Source organism: Muscardinus avellanarius, assembly GCF_963383645.1.
Source record: "Muscardinus avellanarius genome assembly, chromosome: 12".
NCBI classification, from domain to species: Eukaryota; Metazoa; Chordata; class Mammalia; order Rodentia; family Gliridae; genus Muscardinus; species Muscardinus avellanarius.
This window is the reverse complement of record NC_137798.1, coordinates 70,667,220-70,693,764: the sequence shown is the minus strand read 5'-3', so window position 1 is coordinate 70,693,764 and position 26,545 is coordinate 70,667,220.

Genomic DNA, 26,545 nt, shown 5'->3' with positions numbered 1-26,545 from the left:
CCAGTGATAGATGGTGTGCAGGCGCAGGAGGAGGCCCAGCTGACAGGCCCTGTGGTTACCAGAGCTCTGCTGGCTCCACCCCTCACTAGCCCATAGCCTCGGGCAAGTCACTTTGTGTCTAAAAGTCTTCTTCCCTAAAACAGGGCTAATGACCCCTGCTTTGCAGAGTGTGTGTGAGAGGGTAGAGCTACTAACAAGACCTCATGAGTGAGAGTTTCTCAGTTGCCAACAACACAGTTCACTCCAGAGTTTAAGCAGTGAAGGCATTAAATAAAGGACAGCTCAGAGCGCAGCCAGGAGAGATGGAAACATGGCTTTGCATTCTGGAATGATGCACGACTACACCTCTAAAATGCTCCAGAGAAAGCATGCTCATGGCAGCCACCGCTGTAGGACAGAACCCTTGGAGAGCCACCATGGTGGCCCTGAGAGCAGGCTGTCTGTCCTTCTTTGCCGGACTAGAAGCCACACAACACCTCATTCCTCATGTTTCGAGTATGTTGTACCTGGGTATGTCTTATTGGCAGATCTTAAGCCCTACCTAAATTCAGGTTCTTTTAGGGGGATAGTGAAGTGAGTTTCTTGTTTCTACCAAGGCAGGAAAGACACATAATATGGGAATTCTTCATGCATTGGAAGGGTGGTCAGCAGTACTAGGTACTGTTAGCTGAAGAACCAAGGTAAAAAATGACCAAGCTGGTCAACATAACCTATGCTCAGGACTCCTCTTTTTAGCTACCAAGTAAACAAAATCAGTGCCCAGAGAGACCACCTTTGTAGGTCATGAAATCTCTTCTCCTAAATTTATTAAAGAAAGGGGAAGAGAGAAAGATTTGGAAAACAACAACGATACCCCCCCCTTTTTAAGATTTAAAGAAGTTTATTAAAAGATAGAAATACAGAGGATAGGTACAGCTCCATACCAGAGTGGCATGGAGGGGTGACTCGAATGAATACACCCCCCTTTTTTGGGGGGTTCCTGGAAGTCCTTCTCTTCCGGGCTATACTCCCAGACCTATTTTATACTTTTTTAAATTTGGAAACAGGGTCTCTTAAGCCAGAGCAGCTGGCTTTGAACCTGCGCAATCCTCCTGTCTCCGCCTCCCAAGTGCGGGATTACAAGCGTGCGCCACCACGCCCGGCTATGATACCCCATTTTATATCATCAGTCCTGCAAAATAGATGTCTAACAATATCAGGCACTGGTGAGCATACAGAGAAAAGAAAACTCTTGTGTGTAGCTAATAGGGCTATGGATTGATGCAGCTGTTTTGGAATGTGATTCAGAAGTAACCAATGAAATTGAAATGTTCATGCTCTATGACCCAGAAATCCCACTCCTGAAGAATTCTGAAATGTACATACAGTCACATAGAAGAGTGTTTGATGCAGTACTGCTTGGAATTCTGGGAAAATGAAATGACTGAATGAATAAACAAATGGTAGTTTATCAAGTAACAAAATATTATCTAGAAGTTAAGTGACCTAGAATTATACATGGCAACACAAATAAATAACTAAGACATAATTGAGTCAAAACAAGTCACAGAAGGAAAAAAGTAAACAAAATCACAACCTGATACCAGTTAAAGTTAAAAACTGTAAATCACTGCAATCATCTGTCTCTGGGGACACTTACGAGGTGTAAGTCATATGTGGGGGACATGTGGTACACTCAGGACAGCGTGCCTCCTGGGGAGAGAGGGGATGTGGAAGGGAGGTTTCAATTACATTTGAAACACCATGTCCATGTATACATGCTTCTTTGTGTGCTTAAAACGTAGATTTTTGGGACCCCTCAACCTTGGATAAAAACTCTGACTCTACTAACTACATAAACGTTTTAAACTTCTCTGAACCTCAATTTCGTCACCTTGAAAATGGGGCTAATAATACCTGCGAGGTTAAATCATATGAAATCCCTTCTTTCCCTGGACAAAAGCCTTTGCCCACAGCAACTACATGCTTCACCCAGCGCAGCTCATGTAAGGAACCAGCCATTAGGTCCTCAATAAACCGTCACGTATGGAGAGACATTCTGTTGGAAGCTCTGAGTGTGCCGACCTAAATGCAGAGGAGGAACTAGCTGGCCTCTTGGGATCCCCTCACCACAGGCAGCGAGGATGCTATCAGGTGGGCCCAGAGGTACCCAAGGATTGGGATGGATTGTCTATTCTTGTAGCACAGAATTTCCAGCATCATTTCATAAAGAGAGCATGGGTTGGGGAAGGCCTGTAGACAAAGAAGCCCTTCTCCGGCTTGTGTGGGTTGAAGGGCCCACAGACACACATCTGTCTGGTTCAAGTGCAGGGCAGCACCAGCCAGGGACCCAGCTGTGAGGTCAAAGCCAATCAATTGGCCCACCTGCAAAAAGGACCCTGAATAAAATAAGTTCTCTAAGCTTAAGCAGGACAGACAGGCACCTTCTCTGTAGAAGAAGCCTCCAAACCGAGTAATGTACATCTTCATTATACTCGAGACTGAACAACTTGCCTAGTAAATGTTCACAGTGGGTGCCAGAAATGTGCCACAATGGCTGTGCATGGGTGCTGGGCTCTTTGGGGTGGGGGAAGGGAAGTTGAAGAGGATTAATGATCAAAGTCTAGAGGAAAAGACACTTCAGCCAATTTATGGTGATTTTCTTCTGTCTGAAAATGGGGGAAACCCGTGGATTTTTCAAGCTTAATTGATGTTTTCGCAGCCAAGGAAATGAAAGGTGCTTAATTCATATATGCACTCTTTGAGGTCCATTACCGAGCTGTCACCCCCACCAGCCAAGCCAGTGAGTTTTCCTGCAGCTTCACTGTCTACACTGACACAAACCCGTGCCCAGCAGTGTATCAATCCCTGGGCAACTGGCTGGTCAGGTTGTTCAGAGGAAAAGTGAAGTTGCGAAGAAGCTGAACAAAAAAATCAGGATAAAGAATGAATGCCTTTTAGTCTGCAATTTAACAATTTAATTTGTCCTACTTGAGTTGCAATTTTTCTAGCCTTAGCCTCCAACTATTTAAGGAGTTACCCAAAGTCACAGCAACTCTGTTGGGCAAATTCAAAATTCCCGGGCAAATCCTTCCCTCCCGGAGTCATAGTTTCTTCATCAAGACAACAGAGACGTCTGGAAAGCAGGAGCCGAGTTTGCCTTGAAGAGCAGCAGTGAGGACCACAAGTCACCAGAGATGAGTGATGCCGACCGGATGGTCCATAAATGTTATTTCTTTCTCCTGGCATTTACGAGAGCAGGTAATTTTCCTGTCCATGATTCACAGTCCTTAATGGTTCAGAAGGAAGAGAAAGGCACAAGGCGATGTGTAGCAGGCAGTAAGTTTCCTTAACTATCTAATTTTTCCTACTTTGATCCAATGAATATAAGTGTAATATCCATGACTACTCAGAAACGAAAGGGTAGACCCAGTAAAACCAGCATGTGGACGGTTGGTTAAAATATAAGTCAGACCTGCAGAAAGCCACATGTAAACTATCCAAGCAGAGGACCAGAAACGAGTCCACAGCAGGGCCCGCATGGCCATGTGTCTGGAAGAGTGAATGTATTTTCATTTCAACTAGCATCCTTAAATGCATGTTTAAAAGGGAGGATGGTAGAGCCGGGTGTGGTGGCGCACACTTGTAATCCCAGCGCTCGGGAGGCTGAGACAGGAGGATCACACAGGTTCAAAGCCAGCCTCAGCTACTTAGTGAGGCTCTCAGCAACTTAGTGAGACCCTGTTTTCAAATAAAGTATAAAATAGGTCTGGGAGTATAGCCCAGAGGTAGAAAAGCCCCTGGGTTCCACCCCTAGTACCAAAAATAAAAAAAGGAAGACAGTAAACATGCAGGATGTCTGCTCCATGAGAGAATGGTCCAGGCGGCTCTGGGCTGCAGCGCTCCTCCAGGAAGCCCTCTCGCCAGCAAGGCTGCTCAGGACGCATTTGCATTCATGGAGGGCTGTTCCTCCAGCATCTCCCAAATCACCCAGATGGGTATTCATGGGGAATGCAAATTCAAAATAAAAGCTCCAGAAAATCAATCGCCTTCTATGATGGACATGTATTTCCTTTGTAATCAGAAGACAATAGAGCTTACAAAAAGGAAATAAAGAAAGCCAAGTTGATTAAGCCTACACAATTGAGGCAGAAAGTCTGTGTACGTTAAAGCCTAATGTGTTCGAATAGTTGTGCAGAGACTAGGAGGACACAGCACCCAACTCTGCCTAAAAGCCTGGAGATAGGAAGCGATAATATGGTGCTGACCAGTGGGGGTCAGCAAGGGACACGGGCCAGTTTGGAACATCAGCAAGACAGCCAAAGAGAAGACAAAGAAAAGTTTTGGACCCAGAGTGAAACCACCTTAGCAGTACAAATATCTCCAGAGAGTGGAAAGGGAGATAGTTATCAACAGAACTATCATAGAGGAACAACACTTATAAACCAAAATATCCTTTAGGTCCTACCCCAGCAAAGCCACTTTAATAGCTTGGAAGATGGCCTCTAATCAATTTCCCTTCCCTGCCAAGTTGTAGCACTTTTGTCCTCTGCTTTTATGTGTGTCCTTAAGAGTCTTCAAAGGGATGGAGGGCAATTTCTATTTACAGTCCGTGTGTCCGTGCCTGCTCAGGGCTCTGTCCATCACTCTGCTGCACTGGATACTGTCTCTCAGTCAGCTGGCTCCGTGTAGTGAAGTGCGCCTGGTACCCTCAGTCTCCCAGGATGCCCCCCCGGGTGCTTTTCTTGACCACTGCCACCACCAGCCATCTCCAAATGGCTCATCTCTGGTGTGCTATAACGATTGCAGATCGCATGCCATGGTTTAAGCCCACTGAGGCTCCTGACACCAGGCCCACCCTGCCCCCTGACATCCTCTGATTTCTAACCCCTCAGGGTCCACTCTGCCCGCCCTGGACTTGACCTTTCCCTCCACAATGGTACTGCTCACCTGTCTCCAACCATCAAGGAGACATTGCCCAGTGCTCTCCGAGGGCACCCAAAGAGGGCCACGTGGGCTCTGGTGGTATTATTCTTTCAGTCTTGTCATATACTCTTCCCCTTGCGGGAGAGTTTCCCACATAGATGCTGGGAGATGAAGATGAAAAGAGAGAAGGCCCCTGCCCTAAAGCAGCCCACAGTGCAGCAGAAAGGGCAGACGCTCACCTACCTGAACATGCTAGAAGGTAAGGGTCTGCCGTACAGAACCCAAGTCAACACATCAGCACTTGGGCAGAGCAAGACAAAACCTTCACGCCACCCTTCCATCTTCTCAATCCATTGTTCTACCAGCACATCCTGTTTTGGCAGCCTCTATTCTTGCCCAAGAAAGAATAGCATCTTACCATCACCTCCCCTTGGCCTCCAGGCCCTACACAAGGCCCCTGCAGCCCAGCGACGTGGCAGCCTGTCCAGACGTGAGCAGGGTCCTGTCAGTCCTCGCTCAGAGCCTTCCAAAGCTCCCAGTCCACACGTACTCCCCCAGACCCACTGCCCTGGGCCTCCTCTTTGCTCTCATCTCGCCCCTCTCGCTTCTCTGGTCCTATTGGCCTCCGCTGCTGCCTCAGCCCTCCAGCCCTTGCCTGCCTCAGGGCCTTAGAACAGGCTGGCCTTCCCACACGGGGCTCCTCCCCATGGCAGCTTGCCAACGTCCCTCATTCTCTTTAGGTCTTTGGCCAAGAGTCACATCACAGCCCTGATCAGCCTGTCTAAGAATCTCAGTCCCTCCAAATAACGGTTACTATGTAATCACATATTTATCTTGATTGTTTGTGTCACCTCACTAGACTGTAAGTCCAGCAAGGGCAGGGTCTTCTGCCCCTACCCCACAGCCGTACGCTCAGTGCCTGGTAAATAACTGTCCAAGGAATGAACCAAGGCGGAGGAGGAGGCATCACGAAGGAGTTAGTGATTCTGATGCTATCACTCTGGTCAAGTTTCCAGGATCCAAAATCTAACCCTCAGTCTTTAAGCAGGAAGCCCAACTTGCATCTTCTCTGAGGAATTAGGCTCACGGTGATGAAATTGTAAAACCAAAAACTTATTTACCTCCTCATGATAAAAATTAAACAGAACACTGCTATTCAGATGGGAAAAGCCTACAAACCTTGAGATCAGGATGTTCACCCCTCCCCGGGAGCCCAGCAGCACCCAGAGGCAGTTTGGTAGTGAGGGACAAAATCTAGGAAAGTGAGAAGCCGGAGAGCAATGGCCTTCAGGTTCCGATGGTCTGCGGGGCGAGGGGTCGTGAGGATGCGGATGGCTGCAAAAGACAGAAAACCCCAGTCCACTGGCTTCAGGCCAACATTCACGCAGCTAAGAAGGCAGGGCGAAGCCAGCCCCTGGGGTGACAATGCAGAGCTGGGGGGGGGGGGTCTTGCTTTCTCTCCATCTGTGATCCCACTCCCTCTCGTTACCTCTCTTCAGACAAGTTCTCCCCACATAGTGGCAAGGTGGCTGCAATCAAAACTAGGCAAGAGAACACAGCTTCTGTGTTAGTGGGTCTGCAAAAGGCCCAAAAATATGCTAGGTACAGCAGCACCCACCTGTAGGCCCAGGAACTCAGGGGGCTGAGACAAGAGGATTACAAGTTCAAGTTCAAGGCCAGCCTCTACAATTTAGCAAGATCCCCATCTTAAAAATTATGAGAGAGGGAGAGAGAGAGAGAGAGAGAGAGAGAGAGAGAGAGAGAGAGAGCAGCTCAGCATAGTGGCACGTGCCTGTAATCTCAGTACTTGGGAGGTTGGGACAGGAGAATTGCAGGTTGGAGGTCAGCCTCATTCATTTAGCAAGACCCTTTTTCAAAATAGACCTGGAGATGTAGCTCAGAGGTAGAATGCCCCTGGGTTCAATCCCCAGTACAAATAAACAAGTAAGTAAGTAAGTAAATAAATAAATAAATAAATAAATAGTATAACTACACTCTCTAGAGTCAGGGGAATGGAGTGTTTGTTAGCTTAGGCTCATCCTGTACTCCACCCCTGGTGTTAGGGGTAAGACCATGTCTAAACCACAGCCTTAGAGTGAGAGAGTGTGCATCTGAAACATAGTTGAGGGCTAGTAATAAAAACAGGATATGCAGAGCTGGTGACGTGTCAGTGGCACAGCATTTGCCTTGTATGTGCAAGGCCCTGTGTCCCAGCGTGCAAACACACACACACACACACACACACACACACACACACACACACACACTAGCAGAAACTAGATAGTAGAAGGAAATACTTAAAAATGTCCCCCCGGCCTAGGATTTACTGTCTGCTCCTGTGAGGAGAGTGGGGAAAGCCAGGTGTCCTGGTATACCCCTATACCCCGCATCCACACTGGGCAAGTGTCACTGGGCAGCCTGGGAGTGCAGCGGCCAAGCCGCTTCCTTCCCTGGTGGGTACAGGAATGAGAAGCTTCCTGGGGTCCAAGCTGACTGACCCCAGCTAACACATCTTGTCAGTCCCAGCCGAGGCCTCCAGGAGGCACGCCTTCTTCTCACTCCTACGGATGACCAAGTGTCTGAGCTCTAATCAAGGTAACTTGGGTCCTTTATGGCAGAACAAATTTGTTCCCCGCGGAGAGCTAGGGCCATAGTCTGAAGCACCTCCTGCAGACATAGTTTCTTTAAAGTCCTAGGTTTCACCCTAATATTTAATATAGGTTTCCGCATTCTATTCTAGAGGATTTTACTTACCTACCAGTACAAATGGAATCTCCAGAAATATGTCACAGCCCTCATGCCGGGCCCTAACCACTGAGTCATCTATACATTTACACACTTGGTTGGAACACCATCTGTGAAGCAATGGCCACCAAGGTCCAATGCTGAGCCCAGAGGCACAGAGAAGTCAGCATGGTGAAGGCCAGAAATACGGGGGTCTCAGACAGATGGACTTTCTCAGCCCTCCTTCCCCGGGGCTGTTCTGGAGCGCGGCTCCCCTTGCCTCCCGGCCTGAAGGGCAACCAGCTGCTTTTCCAGGGCTGTGTGTGCGTGAAGCAGGACCAGGGCTGTTGGCCACGACTCAGATCATTCCTGGCTCCTCTGCCTCAGGCCATTTTGTCCCTCGCCTCCATCCCTACCCCCTCCCAGCTTCTACCTCTCCTATAAACAGCAGCACCTTAGCCTTGCTCTAGGCTCTGCTTTCTAGAGGACCCCGGGCCATGATGGGAGCTATTCTCATTTAATTCTCAAGACAGGCTCCAACTTGATGGAACATCTTCATATAGCCCCTGAGATCTGGCAGCCAGCAGGGTAGAGAGGAAGTCCAAAGCCAGGAGAAGAGCCTGGCCAGGGGCCTAGAGCTGTAAGAGTCCAGAATGGAACAAGCTGAAGAGGGAGAAGCAAGAAAGGCATCCTGGACTCAGGAGGGCTGGAGAGCCAGCCACTTCCAGCCCAGACTCTGAAATGTCACCTGGAAGTTCCCCCCACCTCTCTCAATAAGTGTAACGATGCCAAGAGTCACTGTCCCGGCCCGTCTGGAGTGTTCGGCAAGGAAGAGACCAAGAGAACACTGACCCAGGTAGGAAATTAAGATCAAAGTGTGACAGGAGTACCAAGGAGTTTAGCCACTCTCCTGTAAGCCGTGGAACGCCAGAATTTTCTGAGCAATGGCAAGATATCAACAGATCTGATTTTTAACACAGAACTCTAGTGCAACCATGTGCAAGATGAATAGAGAAGAAACAAGGTAAGAAACTTCTTGCTTTTTTCCAAGCTGGGGACTAGTGGGATGAGGAAGGGGTTTCCAACAAAGATTCAAGCTGAGTGAGGATGCTATAGCACAAGGTGGAAACACAGATGGAGGAGAACTGTTTAACCCAAACAGAAGCAAGAAGTTTGGTTTGGGATGCTGTGGGTGAGAGCTGTTGGTGGGAGCTGCGCATGGCCTCTGGGCCAGACCTGCCTGAGCAGGCAATCGGGAACATGGACTTGGAGCTCAGAGGAGCTGGGCTGGAGCTACGGAGGCAGCTTCAGTGTGCTGCGATGATGGAAGCTAAGACAGACAGCGAGGCTGCCCTTGGACCACGAGGGAGAGAAAGGTCTGCGGGGGAACATGGCACAGCCTATCCAGCTGAGCAGCTGACAGGGAAATGGGACCAGGAAGGTAGAATCAGGAAAAACTGCAAAAGGGCAGAGGAAAAAATCTCAAAGACTCCAAGAAAGTGGCCAGAGAGGCAAGTCAGGTTTCCGTGTCAGATATGGGAGCTTTTGAGAGGCATTACAAACTTCCCAGGCTCAGGCTAATCTAACAAACAGGATTCCCTGCCTGCTGGCAGCACTCAATTAACCCATCCATCACGGAGCCTTGCGCTGGAAGCCCTCTTGGCATCCCCCACTTCATGCATCAGAAGTGCAGCCACTCGGTCACGAGGGGCCACCAGAGCTCGGACGGGGGGCAGAGCCAATTATGGGTGGCAGGTCCCAAGGATCCTCTCTGCTGGCCTCACACCCTTTGACACCTGCTTCTCACTTGCCTTCATCAGAGGCCCAGAAAGCAGGCGGCGAGGTCAGCAGTTTGCTACAGGCTTTGAGCTGCCTCTGTGAAGACACTTTTTCACTTGGAGATTGTTAGACTGTGATTTAGGGTTGTTTTAATACTCATATCCTCTCTAGAGGTGGCAGTCACCAGGATGTTGACCCCGGAGACTTTTGCTTGTGTGACTTCAAAGTTTCTTCATGACCAGGCTTTATAACTTATCGGAACCACTGGACAAAGAAGAGGAACAACAACGCAGCGTGAGCCGGCGCCAGAATAAACACTCCATTCACGTCACTTCGCTTCATCTTCAATGTGACCCTGTGCAGGAGGTGTTGTTATAAATTATCTCCATCCTATAGACAAGGGCACGGGGCTCAAAGAACAAAGAAGTACAGCGGCCTCATCAGACAACGCTTTCAGTTTCCAATGAGCTTTGGAGTTGGCAAAGCTCTTCCACATAGAATATTTCCTCTCAACTCAGAGGCTCATTGACTCAGCATTCACCCCATCTTATGAGACCCTGAGAGTTGAGGTGACTTGTCCAAGATCCAGAGGTCAGGCTGCCTGGCCTCTGAATTCAGTGTGCTTCTTGTCATAATTTCTGCTTCTTATCCAATTTCAGGAAAAAGCTTGAAAAGAGCCAATTTTCTCATTGTTGACAAAGAATCTCCTAAATCAGAGAGACCTCTTTGTATATATTTATTTATTTTTGAGGTACTTGGGATTGAACCCAGAGGTGTTCTACTCTGAGCTACACCTTCAGCTTTTTTAAAAACAAATATTATCATGAAAGAGGGTCTCACTAAATTGCAGAGGGTCTCACTGAGTTGCTGAGGCTGTTCTTAAAATTGTGATCCTCCTGTCTCAGCCTCCCAAGTACTGGAACTAGAGGCATGTGCCACCATGCCCAGCTATGACCTCTGTCTTGAAAGATGTATTAAGAGATCTCAATCCGCCAAGACCCTGAGTAAATTCTTTGAGTTAGAAGTTACCAGAGGGCACTGACATAGGGGAATTGATCTTTCTGTGTTTAATGAAGCCCCAGATTTTCACACCTGAGAAGAACACCCCACGTGCCTCCCTTCTTCGCCTACCCTGGACCTCTGTGTATGTAGGAACTGGAGAGGCTGCCATCTTGGCTGCTTGCTGTGTATTCTTAAACGTCAAGCTTCATGCCTTAGTCTGTTTTCTGTTGCTATAACTGAATTCTACAGACTTAATAACTTATAAGGAATAAGGATTTATTCAGCTCAGAGCTCTAAAGTCTGGAAAGTTCAAGACTGGGTGGTTCTATCTGGTGAGGTTCTTCTTGCTGGAAGGAACTCTTCCAGAGTCCTTAGGTAGCACAGAGGGTCACACGGAAAGATACAAAGTCCTAGCTCAGCTCCTCCTCCTCTTCCTCCTCCTCACCATTATCATCATCTTCTTTCTCCTTTTTCTTTTGCAGCACTAGAGATTGAACCCAGGGGCATTTCTTTTTATTTTGAAACAAGGTCTCACTAAGTTTCCACACTCTGGCCTGAAACCTACGATCCTCTTGTCTCCACCTCAAAAGCACTGGGATTTCAGGCCTGCACCACTAGGCTCTGCTCTCCTCTTCTTACAAAGCTATAGCCCACTGGATCAGCCCCAGCCCCAGCCTCATTCAACCTTTGCCTGGATTCATTCATCCATTGGCCCTGGCAACAGCCTAAAATCTTGGTAGATTCTTACTTGGCCTCGGAGGCTCCACCACTGGCCCTGCCTCACAGCCGGCTCCGATCCTGGTTATTGGCCCCATCACCTGCCCTACCTCTCGGCAGGCTCTAATCCGGGCTTCTGAGACCACAGCTTCGGCCCCGCCTCATGGCTCCCAAAGGTCCACCTCCAAATACTATGGTCAGATTAAGTTTCCCCCTCTCGAAACAGGGATTCCATTTCAACCCGAGTTTTCATGGGGACATTCAAACCCTGGTGTTCCACAAACTTGGTGCCAACAACATGTCTGCTCCACCCACAGAGACCACTGTCCACTACTCACTCGCCCATCAGCCCACTGCAGTAGACCTACTGCATCCTGTCCTTACCCAGCTCACTGCGATTCTACCTTCATGTGCAGACGTCCCGCCTCTCCATCACGAACGCCATCTTCTTTGCGCCTTTCCACACATCCACAATTGGAAGACTGACTTTTAATTGATGCAGCCAAAAGCCAGATTCATTTTTTTTTTACTGCAATCTCTATTTCTTAGCAAAAGTTTTTTTTTTTTTTTGCTGTCAAATGAGGTTCAATGCCTTGTTAGAGGAAGGTGACAGCAATTTTGCTTTTAGTTCTCTCTGCCATGGAATCCTCCTTTCCAAGCAGGCGGGCCTACTCCCGCTCCCTAGAGACGGCGTACTTAGCGGCCACGGGTTCTGGGCTGTCCTGCTCCCTTTTGCTCAGCCCTGGCCAGTAGAGAAGAGCGAGCTTTAAAGTTCCTTAGCAAAATCTCTAATTTACTGTCTGGAATCATACATACCAAGTATGTGTATCATTTTTCAAAAGAGTTATTGGATTTTAGACCTAGAGGGGGCCTAGAGATTGAGCCCATCTCTCGCTTATGGATGAGGAAACGGAAAAAGCTCAGAGCACCTGCTGTCCTGCTCAGCCCTCAAATGCCCCCCAGGAGCAGGCCAGCCGTTTCCCAGGTCAAAAAACCAAGGCACAGAGAGCAACGCGCTCCTGCGACTCAGCAGCACAAAGCAGAGCCGGGGCCAGGCTCCCGGCCCCCCCGGCCCTGGGCCGGTGCCTTTCCCCTCAGCCGCAGGGCTTCTCCTTGGACAAGAAACCAAAGGAAAAGGCACTAAATAAATTGTTCCCCCTGTGACGTGGGATCTGACCTTGGCCTGCCCCAGCTTGAAGGGCCTTTTCTGAAGTCCTCCTGCTCCATGGGACCGCCCAAGTGCCGTCTCTGCTCTCGTTCCCCGCCTCTTTCCCTTCCCAATCTGCCGTGAGTCATGGAGTGTGACAATCCCGAACACTTACTAATCATCTGTTATAGTTTCGAGCCCAGGGCCGAATAGTTCCCTGCCACTTTAATTAATGAAAAATACATTGTATGAAGCTCCCTATGCAGCGGTCCCCACTCACTGGAAGATGTTCTCGCCCCGGGTGATGTGAGTCATTACGTGGCCCTGTTTGGCTGGAGCAGCTGATGAGGATCCGGGACTACTGAGGAAGCCGACCCAGGGGCAGCCGCCAAGTAGGAAAGACAGAGAGGGCGCTCCCTGGTGAGGGGTACGAGGTGCCTGCTGTCCTTGGCGCACAGAGCAGAGCCGGTGAGTGAGCCATAGTGGCTGGACTTGGAGGACACTTCCTCGGTCTCTGAGCAGGTTAAATCTGTGCTGGCGGCTGCTGTGGGTGGCCGCACACTGCCGCTGAACACAGATTGATTCTGCAGTGAGTGCTCAGCGTGGGGCCCCACTTTACTTGGGAGACTAATCCACGGTTAAGGTTTCCAGCCTAAGAAACTTAGAGCACATGGGTGATTCAAGAAGTAGAACCCTGCTATCATTTCATTTGTGCCTGAACGGCTTCTAGTTTCTTTCTACTGGTAACAGCACCTAGACCCTCCTTGCCCCCCCTTGCTCTCAGGCCCTGTGGTCAGGCTGGTCTCTGACGGGCTTTACAACCCAGGGGCACTCACGGAGCCTTACAGGACCAAACAAACCATCTCCTCCCCTCTCCTCTAACAAGCTCTTCATGGTCCAGGAAGCGGCTCTTTACTTTCTCCTGTGACAGCCCTCACCATCCTCTCGGCATCTATCAGACCCAACCACAACTGTGCACATATATGTCCATCTTCCCTTCCAGACACTGGGCTTTTAAGGCTGGATGTGTCTTTTAATTACTTTCAAATCAGCAGCTTCTAACACAACACATGGCACAGATCAGTTTAGTAGATGTTGGACAGATGAGCAGCTGACAGGATTCACACATAAAGTATAAATAATCCCAGGAGCTCCCATGGGCAGATGGTCACACAGACTTGTGGACATTTTGTCAACCTTGAGTGCTACAGCCAAGACACACAAAGGCATCATTGCACTGACTGGCAAGGCAAGATAAACCCCATCCCACAGACTGCTATAGTGAAACATCAGAGAGACAGCACAAGATTAAACAATCAACCCAGCAGACACCCACCGATACCCCCAGGACATGCCACATCTGCTGCTAAGAGACGGCAGGAAAGCTTCCACAGCAGAGCCTCGATGCTCCCCGAGGTCTTGGCCCTGCTCAGGGATGGGCTGGGACATGAGAGCCTGCAGAGAGGAGGGTTGTGCAGCTGCCCTACATTTTCATGGTGTCTAGTTTAGAAAAACAAAATGCTTGATATTTGCCGGAAGCCACTGAAGACCACCAGCTATGAGGGACTGATGCTTCAAAACAAAATACTTTGCTCAAAGAAACAGGTACACCAGAAAACAGGTTCAGAACAATCCAGGGCATTTCTCTTCTTGTAAAATGTATGAACTCAATCAATAAACATGCTTTCTCCACGGCTTGGGAGCCCCAGGTCAGCCTTCCCTCAATGGAAGAATTTCACCTGTGGTAGAAGGGAACTCCACCCAGCTCTCCAGCTGAACAAATTCCAGCTGAGTTGTATTTTTCCCCCCATTCTTCTCTCTAATTTAGAAGTACTAGTGCATTTCTATTCCCCGAGTTAGAATTCAGAAAAGGCTAAAGTAAGAGTTATTTCTTCATTGAGCCACCATATTCCCCTAAATCTACTTTTTGTTGGCCTCAAGCCAAAGCCAGTTACCTTCTGATGGGAAGAAAATGTCTCCGCTTTAGGTCGTATATCCACACACCCTGCTGATTATCATTACTCTCCTGTCCCTTAGTTGTTTTCAAAATGACCGTCTACTGACCCAGCCAGCTCCCAGGTTTTGAAGTTCATGAGAAAGAAAATCTCCACTGTTGTTCCTTCACAACAAGGGCTGATGTTCACATCGTATGCATTTCTCCCGCCCCTTCCCCTGAGCCCCCTCCTCAAGAATCTTATGATGCCCTCAGGCACAATTTGAGACCCCCCGTGAGCCCCCTGGGTTTGTGCATCACCTTCCCCAGGCTTTCAAGCCCAGGGACAGCCTCTCATGGTTCACATCAGCAGCGTCCAGTATGGTGCTTGGAACCTAGTAGTAAAGTTAGAGCTAAATGACTGAGCATGTGACAAGCCTCACACATAAACTATACATAAGTAATCACATCCGCTCCATACGGGCCAGCGGTCACGCGGGCTTGTGGGCGATTTGGCAACCTCTAATGCTACAGGCCATGACACGCAATCACATCCCTTGTGCCTTCGATTGAGGCTTTTCCCTTTAAATGAATGAATGGGCACGTCACAGGTCCTCTGGGGCTGGGGGGACAGAATGTAATGAATCTAGAAGAATGTCCTGATTGCCTTGTACCTTCTCTGTGGATGTTTGAGGTCACCAACTGCCCCTGAGCCGGGAGGGCACCGTGCACCAGTGAGCACAGTGGGTCCAGTGATTCTGGGGTGACAGAGCTGGGATTAGGACCCAGGTAACCTGGCTCCAGGCCCCGTGCTCTCCCCCATGTTCCCCTCAAGCTCTGTCCTACTGCAGGCAATGTCACCCCACCTTTTATGTGTGTATGGTACTGGGGATTGAACCCAGGGGCATTATGCCTCTGAGCTACACCCTTATAACTCAGTGAGACCCTGTTTCCTCCATAACTCGATGAGAGTTATGGAGGGCCTCACTAAGTTGCTAAAGCTGGCTGCAAACCTGCGATCCTCCTGTCTCAGCCTCCTAAGTACTGGAATTACAGGGCTACATCACCACACCTGGTCCCATCATTCTTAACAGACCTTAGCTCAGCCACTCAGGACTGTGGGACTTTGAGAAAATCACCTCATCTTTCTAAGTCTCAATTTCTTCATCTGTTAACCAGAGCTAAGAAGGTCTCAGGGAGCCATATGTGGTGGTGCACGCTTGTAATCCCAGCATTTGGAAGGCCGAGACCAGAGGATCGCGGTTCGCGGACAGCCTCAGCTACTTAGTGAGGCCCTTTTCAACTTAGTGAGACCCTGTTTCAAAAAATAAAGAAAAAATAGGGCAGGGGGTGTAGCTCGGAGGTCAAATGCCCCTGGGTTTCATCCCTAGACCCAGAGAGAGAGAGAGAGAGAGAGAGAGAGAGAGAGATTGAGATTCAGGCTGGCTACTTGTCCCATGAGGAAGTCAGGAGGCCTCTGGCCAGACAGTCCTTCCCTCATCTCTCTCCTGGAGCAGAAACTTCCCTTGAGCTGGCTGTAGCAGACTGGTCCCCTGCTCCCAATGTGGTCCTGAGGTGACTGCCCCGGCATTCTCCATCCCTGCTCCATCCATTTGGGTACCAAGACCTGCCGACTCTGTCCCAGTGACCTACTCAGGCTCTCCTGCCCAACCCATTGCCACCGCCCAGTACGCATGGGGCAATTAACCAGCTCACTAGCTCAAGTCCTTGCTCAGGCTGTCCTCTCTGAGGAGCCGAGCTTCCTGGATCAGACTGACCTTCCTAGGGTCATCTCCCACTTCACAGAGCAGACTTCTCAGCCACAGGTCCCCTGCACAATCTGGCCACATTCTGCCTCGCTGGACTGTCTCCATGGCCCCACATCGAGGCTTCCCACACACCTGCCCAGGTCAGACTTACCAGGGGGCTTAAAAATGGAGATTCCCGGTCCTGACCCAATTGTCCTTCCTGAGACTCCTGGAAGTGTGCACAGCTGGGGAAGCACAGCTGTGTGGGGGCAGCTGCCAAAGAGAACTGTGCCCACCCCCACATTGACCACAGGCCGCTCCCACTGCTGAAGCTCTGGTCTCTGCCCAAGAAATTCCCCATCCTTCCAGGGCCAAGTCAAATACCCCTAGCCTCCAGGCAGCTTCTGCTTCCTCCAGCCAGAGGTGCGCTCCTTTTCCGTGGAGGCCCCGACCTCTCGTCCCTCCCTTGCTGCCATTCACACACACACACACACACACACACACACACACACACACACACCAGGCCCCCTTGCCTGGCTGCCCTCTATCCCCTCCCCACCCCTGCGGGGCTGTAGCAGTACTTACCCGAGGGATTGTTTTAGGGCTGAATGAGTTATTTCATGTTGAGTTCATTAAATTGTGCAATAGACACGTTATCGTAATCATCTTCCCCATCACAAGCCTTCGTTCCTGTTTTCACCACTGGAGGTTATGCTTACCTGACGAGCCCGGTGCTTCCTCCCATGAGCTTCCATAGAGAGCAAGGGCGACATCGCTATTGTTTTCAGATCCTCCAGGGCAACTGACACAACGTCAGATACCTAAGATACCTACAGGACACTGGACAAATGCCTGCCCCTAGACGCCGAGAGGTCTAATCGCCTCTGCCCTCTCCCTCTGCCCTCCGCCTGCCACTGCGGCTGTAATTTATCCTCAAAGGATTTATGGCTATCACAATTTGTAATTGCATGTTTACTTTTTGCAATTATTTTATTATCATCTGCCATTTTGACCAGGCTTTAACTCCCTTGAAGGCAGGGATCCTATTCTCTCTCTCTCTCTCTCTCTCTCTCTCTCTCTCTCTCTCTCTCTCTCTCTCTCTCTCTCGTGTCCACAGAGCCTAACACATGGTAAATCGTGTCCCAAAGAGATTTTAAATTAATCAGTGAACTCCAGTTAATATAAATGACTCATTAACATACCAATGGGCTTCTCAGTTCTTCAAATGATCTCATATCATAGCTGAGGTTCTGGATCATAGCAGTTGTGACTGAGCACTTCTGGTAACTAGAGCTAGTCGGGGGTCATATCTAGTCCAGATCAGTGAGGTGTTAATTGGTTCATTGTCTGCAGAACAAGGGAGATACTCGGGGTGTGGGCTCTGCAGTCAATGGGCTATAGGACACTACTTTTTTTTTTGGAGCTCTGCAGTCAATGGGCTATAGGACACTACTTTTTTTTTTTGGAGACGTTATTTAGAGATTGATCCCAAGGGCATTCTGCCTCTGAGCTATACACCCAGAGCCCTTTTTACTTTTTATTTTGAAACAGGGTCTTGCTAGGCTGCTGTGGGTCTCACTAAGTTACTGAGGCTGGCCTCAAACCTTCAATCCCCCTGTCTCAGCCTCCCAAGTATTGGAACTACAGGTGTGTGCCACCATGCCCAGCTATAGGACACTATTATTACCTGTAAACAAATAACTTTACCCTCCTCATCTGTAAAATGGAGATAATAGTTGGGCTAGCTCAGAGGTTTACTATGCATGTACAATGCTTCCTCAACAGCTAATTACAATGATGATCATGGCCTCACATAGTATTACGGACTAGTCTAATTAGCCTTTTACAAGGTAGATCACATGCTTCACATTTTTATCTATAAAGTGATGCACTCAAGTTCTTACTTTATAATAGAATGATGAGCTATTTACCAGGGAACCGTAATAATAAAAATTCAGGGCCCGTCCAAATACATCCTAAACCCTGACCAGAAATACTTTCTAGAAAATAAATCTGTCATGGGCTTTGCTTTCATGACAAAAGTTTAAGCAAAAACTAAGATGAGCAGTTCTAGAGTCCGAACATCCATCTGCTAGCCCTTCTAGCTACAGACCAGTCACTCCCCAAGAATTTGGATGGTAAGCAGTAGACATCATTGTGACCCTAATAGCATTCAGGGCCTGATATGATCAGTCTGTGTACACTCACATTTCAAATGCCACAGCATTGGGGACCACATGAAATTAAAGGGAAGGTCTCATCTTCACTTGTAGCACACAAAGTACATTAAAAGTGATTCTATTCATAAGTCAGTGTGACATCTCAAAGACACCTCCTCTCTGCCCTGACCACATTCTTTCTCCAGACCAGCACACAGTAAGACAGGCAGGCCTTTCCTCTCTCCCCTCCCCACCTACCAGGCTGTCAAAGACTGCCCATGCATGGTGGTGGGTGGTGCAGGTGAAGGAGGGCCCTCGTCTTCCCACACCATCTTCTCAATAACTGCCAGCTCTGACCATGACCATCTGGCAGGACCATCGCCCAGGCTCTGGTGAGGAGGGACAGGTGAGTCAGGGCGGGCGAGGCTCGCCTTCCCAGTTGAGTCCAGCAGCAGCAGCAGAGGCTGGGCAGCACCTCTGCCTTCTCGGCCTCTCTAGCTGCTCAGATTACTGCCATTTTCCAAGCCTAAGTCTTCAGTCTTCTCCTATCTACTGAGCTGTCTTCACGACTTCCGGCAACTCTGCTTAATTTATCAAAGTTGAATTTAGTTGTTTGCAACCAAACACTAGCAGAAACCTAAAACCCACCTATTAATAAATGGAGTCACCTTCTCAGTCGATAAGGATATGGCTGCGGCCCTGGAGCAATGGACCCAAACTTAACTGATGTGGTTTATTTCAAATCACTGTCAACAGTCAGCCTTCATCAAATTGCCGTACACGACCTGTGCCCATTCCTCACCAAAATCATTCCGACATGTCCAAATTTCCTGATGCAGAAAGGAATAACAGTCACTCCGTTTGTAAAACCTATGTCCACCTTCTAGCGGCTACCTATGTCCACCTTCTAGCGGCTACTCAGAATAAGAAAAATAACAGTGGCAAGCAGTCTCAGTACTTGGCCTCTCTCAGTTACTGGCTCTGTGTCCTTGTCTCAACCATTTGTCTTTCCTCAGCTTCATTTATCTTGTGTATGAAAATGCAGACAAAAACATCAGCTCTTCCTGCTTCTCAAGGTTGCTCTAAGGTCCAAATTGGAAAATCAAATGTGAAAAATGCCTTGAGAGTCATTAAATCTGTGGTCCAGGCAAAAATGTAAGCCAGTCGCAGCAGGTCGTCTCCTAACGGGTTCTTCCTCCTCTTCTCAGTCTCAGCTACTCTTCCCTGTCTCTTTCCTCCCTCGCAGCTATTGTATGTAGCCCACAAAAGTGAAACTCCTTTCTTGGCTATCATTATAGGTCTGGTTAAAATGCACCCCCAAGGTTACTAGAAGTGCCATGCTTCTAAAATGTGAATTCCTAACTAGACTGTGTCCATCACCATTTCTTTTAAATATGTCTGTAAAGGGTACCTGACTCCAGCCCATGGTGCACGGCTACACTCAAGGACACCAGGAGGATGACAATGGCCAACCAGAGTGAATTCCCCTGGGTACAAGAACTGAAATGGCCTCCACTCTTTGTCTTTTCTTTATTTATCTTCGATTAGCAACCAAGGGGGCAAAAGGAGGGATTTTTTTGTTGTTCCAGTTCGATTTCTAATCATTACTCTAGTGGAACTTGGTAAACTAGAGATCCTGACCCAAATCTGTAATTATGAATGGGTTCTACTCAAGTTTCTGTTAGGAAAACAAAAACAACAGTCTTGCAAGAGAAGAATAGAAATGCCTGGAGGAGAGAGGCTCTGAGGTAGAAATTCAAAAGATGTGGCCAGCAGGGGAGGGCTGGATGCCCAGAGCGAGGAGGCCCGCCCCTCTGCGGGGAAGGAAGCCGGTCACCACGGTCTCCACGGGGCTCCTGTTCAGGGCACACCATGGGCTCCCGCGCTCTTTCTTGCTTCACAGTGACAAACTACTTAATGAGAGCAACAGAGGGACAGGAACCTTTGCTAAGTACCACCAGCAGGCTGCCTCCCAGGGCCCTTGGCCTGTTAGCAATGGCACCCGCCCTCACTCCGCCCCCCTTTGGAAACATCTGATTTTCTCAAGAATACTTGGTGTATAAATTAATGGGTTGAAAAGTGGTAAGTTAGTAGTCCATTTTCATAACAGTGAGTAATAGAAAAACACTTAACCTTGTTTACAGAAGCTGTCCCTGGTAGTTTTGAGCTCTCGCTCTCTGCCCAGAGGCCACATTGAAAGCCTTCCAAACTCTCTAGGCGGTTGGCGGGGGTGGGGGATACTGTGGTGCTGCTCAGATGCTCCCGACCCTGCTCACCCCGCCCCATGGTCATCAGTGGTCCTCCACTCCCCACCTCTGTCCTCTGCCACTGAGGCTGCAAGGGACGGCGGCAGGGGGCGGCAGAGCTGCGGCTGAGCCATAGGAACAGGGGCCGTGAGCAGGACAAACACAAGTGCTTGCTAGTTAACGCAGCATGGCTTGGTGCCAGCTGGCCTCAGAATAAGACATTTGGAGACTCAGAGAGGGCAGCTGCCCGGGGGTCACACTGCCAGCAGGTGGCAGTGTCCTTCTGCGTGGAGCCCACCCTCCTCCTCTTGGCCTACCCCTTCCCACTGGCCAGGACTTACCTGGAGACGGCGCCCATGGAACCCCATGACAAAGGCCTCCTCGCAAGCTCATCGCCTTCACTTCTCTGCAGCATGATCACTACTGGCCATTTCCTCATCTTCTGAATGCACCCTTAGGAATTCTAGTACCTTGCCTCCTCCTCTGGCATTTCTTCTTTATCATTGGCAGCCTGGCTTTGTAGTGAGAGCAGGGGCTTAAAATCAGAAAGACTCCTAAAGGCCAAATCTACATTCCTGTCCTACCAGCTGTGTGATCTTGGGTAAGTCTTTGTCTTTCCTGAAACACCTTCCTCACAGGTACCATGAGCATCACGGAATGAGCTGGCAGAGTGACGTGGACATGCCCGCTGCAGGGCTCCCGGCCTCCCTCTTTGAGCATCTTGTCCCACTCACTGGCCTGAGGGGCTGCTTTGGACTACTCGACTCGGCCCTTCTCTCTCTGGGCACTTAATCTAGAGGCTGCACTGAGCCAACAGGACTCTCATTCTCAACCAGTTGGACCTAAAGATCCAGAAACAAGTCAGTCAGATCTACCAGCAGCTCACTGCCTCCGCTCCACCTTCAAGTCCGTCCAGAACCTGAATGCTTCCCCTCCCTCCACAGCTCTGGCTCGCCCAGGTCGTCGTCGTCTCTCATGGGGATCACAATGGCGGCCACAGCACTGCCCTCCCCAGCTCCACTACAGTCTCCACGTGGTCCCTGTCACCATGTGCCACCTCTCCTCCCATCTCCCATCTCGAGAGGGCCAATAGGCTCTGCAGGGACTGGCCACCATGGTACCTCCTGGGACTGTCTCCCACGACGTACGCCCTCTCCTCTCCTCTCCTCTCCTCTCCTCTCCTCTCCTCTCCTCTCCTCTCCTCTCCTCTCCTCAAGCTGCCAGCCTCCTTGCGGGCCTCTGGATATCTAGAGCAAGGCCTGCCACAGACTCTGCCCAGGTTCTCCCACTCACTGGAGCACATCCTAGGGTGTGCGGTCTATTGTCTTTGGCCAGAGAGAGGCCTTGGGGGGCAGTTGCTACAATGTCACCCCGAACCCCACCATCTCTCCTGCCTCACTCAGCATCTCTTCACAACATCATCGTGGCCAAGACATCCTATCTGGAGTTGAGGGTCAGCTGCCTCCCCCGCAAGAATACCAGCTCACGGGACCAGGGACTCTGATTCCATGTCTGCTGCAGCCCTGGAGCCTGAAAATACCACCGGCCACTCTGTAGGAGTCCAGCACGGTTCTGTGGACTGAGTGACCCGGTGAGTGGTGTTGGAGGTTGAACTAAAAAGCCACAGTAAGGCCATGGGGGCAAGAAAGGCATCCACAGTAAAAAAGAGGAGCGGGAAGATGGAGTGGACACAGAGAGGGCAGAGATGTGGGACTGTGTGCCTGAGAGAGACTGAAAGGGGAGCTGTTGTTCCCAACCGCCACCGTCAAGGTATAACAACACACAAACACCACACCCCACCACACCCATACCACAGACACACTACAGCACACATTACACACATATACACACATATACACGTACCACACATGCCACACATGCACTACCACACACGTTACACACATACACCAAACACACTATATACATACTATACACACCACACACACACTGCAACACACATGCCACAGACCACCCACACACATACTAACCACACACACTACAGATGTACAATACACATGCTACTCACACACCACACTACATAAAACACTACAGCACACATCACACACACACTACAACACACACAAACACATATTACCCATGTATTATACATACACTATAACACACATTACACACATATACACACTACACAGGTATACTACATACAACACAAATTATACACACACACCACACATATACAGACACACCACACACATACAACCGTGCACAGAGATGCCACACCACACACAACACCTCCAGCTCTTCCGGTTGGAAACTCAAGCCACGTGGAACCTCCATCTCCGTCATCCCTCCATCTGTCCACACAGCTTGTTAGTTCTTTCCAGAGCTTCCTGGAGTCACCCTTCCTTTCCATTCTCCCAATTCAAGCTTACAGCGCTTCCCCCAGGAATCCCTCTCTGTCCCCAGAAAAACTCAGATACATACATTCCAGGATTCCCTCTAGTTTTTTTTATAATGTCAGCCTACACATGTGTGATAGCATTTGATTAACATCGCTCTCTCATCAGATTATAAACCCCACAAGGGCGAGCCTCAGCAAACGCCACTGAACGGGTGGGTAGAGCTCCTTTTTTCCTCTTTCTTCCTTTCGTCTTTATCGCTCGCTGAAATGCAAGTTTCCCAAAGGATGGAGCTGTTGTTACTGCCCAGACCTTCCCCCGACCCCCAGCCCTTTTGTGCTTAGCACAAAACCAGGCATAAAAGAGGTGCTCAGTAAGTGCAGATGTATGGACTCTGTGTTCCCGCCACACGTTCCGCTGTTGGATTTACTCGGGGAGAGGCAAGTCCTCACTCCCAAGTGGCCAGTCAGGAGACCAGGCCCTGCCAGCCTCAGGAACCCAGCCACCAGGAGCAGCAGCGGAACCGGCGTTCCCCTGGGCCCGCCGAGTCTCTTCCCTTTGCCTCCTGGTACGGCGGTAATTAGAAACAGCAGTCATCACTGTGCTGAGTCCCCGGGCACCCTGTCGGATGCAGAAACACATGTAGCTGCGAGACCACCTGCCAGGGAGCGAATAGAAGACTCATTTGCTGAACATGGCGGGGGTGATGGCTGAGTGGATGAGCCGCTGCATAGTAAATAGCTGTCCCTCTTCCCCAAAGCCCTCAATAATTTCTCCACTTGAAAAAAGAAAAAGAGGGGAAAAAATACATGATGGTTTTTTCATGCGGATCTTCATACTTGGAAGCTGAGGGGAGGGCTGCGCATGCTGACCGAGCCCGAGATGCCCCAGTTGGCCAGCTGCTGAGAAGCCGGGGAGGGAGAGGAAGGGGGAGCCTGGGGCCTGACTGAGGCCCTCGCTGGGGCATCACAGAGCGCCGCGTGGTCTTGTTCCCTCTGGCTTTGAGGTCCTGCTTTGTCCAGCCTTCATTGCCACATTTATTATAACAGCATTGGAAAGTAGGACTTGTCCTCATTTTATAAACAGGGAAACTGAGGCATGGGGGGAGTTAGGCTGCTTGGTCAAGGTCACCCAGCTGACCACAGGTGGAGTGGGGATTCCAAGGCCAGTGCTCATGCTCCTCTCCCCGGCCTGCATAGCACGGCTGCCTGGCAGGTACTGCAGATGCTGGGTGGCCATCTGCGGAGGTGCAGTGGCAGGCGCCCCTCCTAGCTCCTTCCCAGGCGCCCACTCCAGCTGTACCACCAGGTGTTAGTTAGCCTGAGGACGCTAAAAGTTCCATCTATGGGGAAGTGCTCAGGCTTTCTCCCTTTGCAAAACATCTCTATATCTATTTCCTAAGGCTGCCCTAACAAAGAACCTCTAACAGATGTTGTTATCTAATGGTTCAGGGGGCCTAAAGTTTAAAATCACAGTCTTTTGAGGGCTCTCAGCAAGAGCCTGCGCCCAGCTTCTGGGGGTGCCAGCCACCCTCAGCGCTCTTTGACCTGTAGACACATAGATAGCTCGGGCCCCTGCCTCCACCTTCGCCAGGTATTCTCTTGTCTCCCTCTCCTCTTATCAGGACAGCTGTCACAGTGGATTAAGAACTGCTGCCCATCCCATTCTAGTATGATCTGAGTTTACCTAATTGCATCAGGCACCACTTATTTCCAAATGAGGTCACATTTGGGAACTTGGGGGTAAGGACTTCAATGTAATTGGCTGGGGGGTATGATTCAACCAATAACTATTTCTGTGCCTTCTCCTTCAAAGAAAGAGAATAGCATCTCACACTTTAAGAGTGTTTATGAGGTCCTAGTACTTTGGAGGCTGAGACAGGAGGATCACCAGTTCGTGTCCAGGCTCAGCTACTTAATGAGGCCCTCTGCAACTTAGTGAGACCCTGTTTCAAAATAAAGAATAAAAGCCAGGTGTGGTGGTGCACACTTGTAATCCCAGTATTAGGGAGGCTGAGAGAGGAGGATCATGGTTTGTGGATGGGTTCCATCTCCAGTACTGAAAAAAAAAAAAGAAGGAGAAAAAATCAGGTTTGGGGGTACAGCTCAGAGATAGAATGCTTCTGGGTTCTATCCCAAACCCCCCCCAAAAAGAATAATGATCTTTACCAGCCTTCCCTCCAATAGAGGTCTAATATCTAGAATATACATAGAACTTAAAAACCTTTATACTAGATAAACAACCCAATCAAGAAATGGGCAAGTGAATACAAATGGCCAATAGATACATAAAAAAAAAGGTTCAACATCATTAGCAATCAGGGAGATGCAAATCAAAAATATACTGAGATTCCATCTAATCCCAATCAGAATGGCAATCATTAAGAAGTCAAATAACAGCCTGGCGTGGTAGTGCACACTTGTAATCCCCGTGCTTGGGAGGCGGAGACAGGAGGATCACACAGGTTCAAAGCCAGCCTCACTGGCATAAGAGATCCTGTTTCCGAAATGAAAAAAATATAAAAATAGGTCTGGGAGTATAGCCCGAAGGTAGAAGGGTTTCCAGGAACCCCAGTACCACCAAAGAAGAAGAAGAAGAAGAAGAAGAAGAAGAAGAAGAAGAAGAAGAAGAAGAAGAAGAAGAAGAAGAAGAAGAAGAAGAAGAAGAAGAAGAAGGGGAGGAGGAGGAGGAGGAGGAGGAGGAGGAGGAGGAGGAGGAGGAGGAGGAAGAAGAAGAAGAAGAAGAAGAAGAAGAAGAAGAAGAAGAAGAAGAAGAAGAAGAAGAAGAAGAAGAAGAGGAAGAGGAGGAGGAGGAGGAGGAGGAGGAGGAGGAGGAGGAGGAGGAGGAGAAGTCAAATAACAATAAATGTTGGCGAGGCTGTGGAGAAATAGGCACTCTTCTACATTGTTGGTGGGATTGCAAACTAGTCCAGCCACTACGGAGATCAGTGTGGAGATTCCTTAGAAAATGGAATGGCTCCACCATATGATCTGGCCATACCACTCCTGGGTATCTTTCCAAAGGGGTTGAAACCAGAGAACTACAGTAATATATGCATACCTATGTTTGCAGCAGCACAATTCACAATAGCCAAACTATGGAACCAACCTACAACAGATGACTGGATTGCAAAATTATGAAAAATATTCACAATGGAATTCTACTCAGCAATAAAGAAAAATAAAATTACATCTACAAGAAAATGCAAGCACCTGGAGAACATTATGTTAAGTGAGATCAGCCAATCACAGAGAGTGAAGGGTCATACGTTTTCTTTAATATGTGCAGGACAGGGAGTAATTGGGATACAAGAGAGACTCCAGATGATGAGGAGAAACCTCAGGAGAGCCAGGGAGGAGCTATCAGGGTAGGGGTGGAGGAAGACTTAGGCTCATTAATAGAAATACTACCATAGGGTGTGTGAATATATACCAAGGTCAAACTAGGTACTCTGTATTGGGAGGGAGAAAAATGGGAGGGGGCACCAAGAGGGTATGCATGTATGTCATTGTCAACATGATTTACATTATGATCTGAGACTAGAATGCACTAATAAAAGCACAAAAATAACAGCTAAAATGTTAAAAAAAATAACATTTTTAAAATGTTAAAATAACATTTTTTGCCCAAAAAAAAAGAATAAAAAATAGGGCTGGGGCCAGGCGTGGTGGCGCACGCTTGTAATCACCGCGCTTGGGAGGCAGAGACAGGAGAATCGCACAGGTTCGAAGCCAGCCTCAGCTACTTAGTGAGGCTTTCAGCAACTTAGTGAGACCCTGTTTCCAAATAAAATATAAAAAATGTCTGGGAGTATATCCCGGAGGTAGA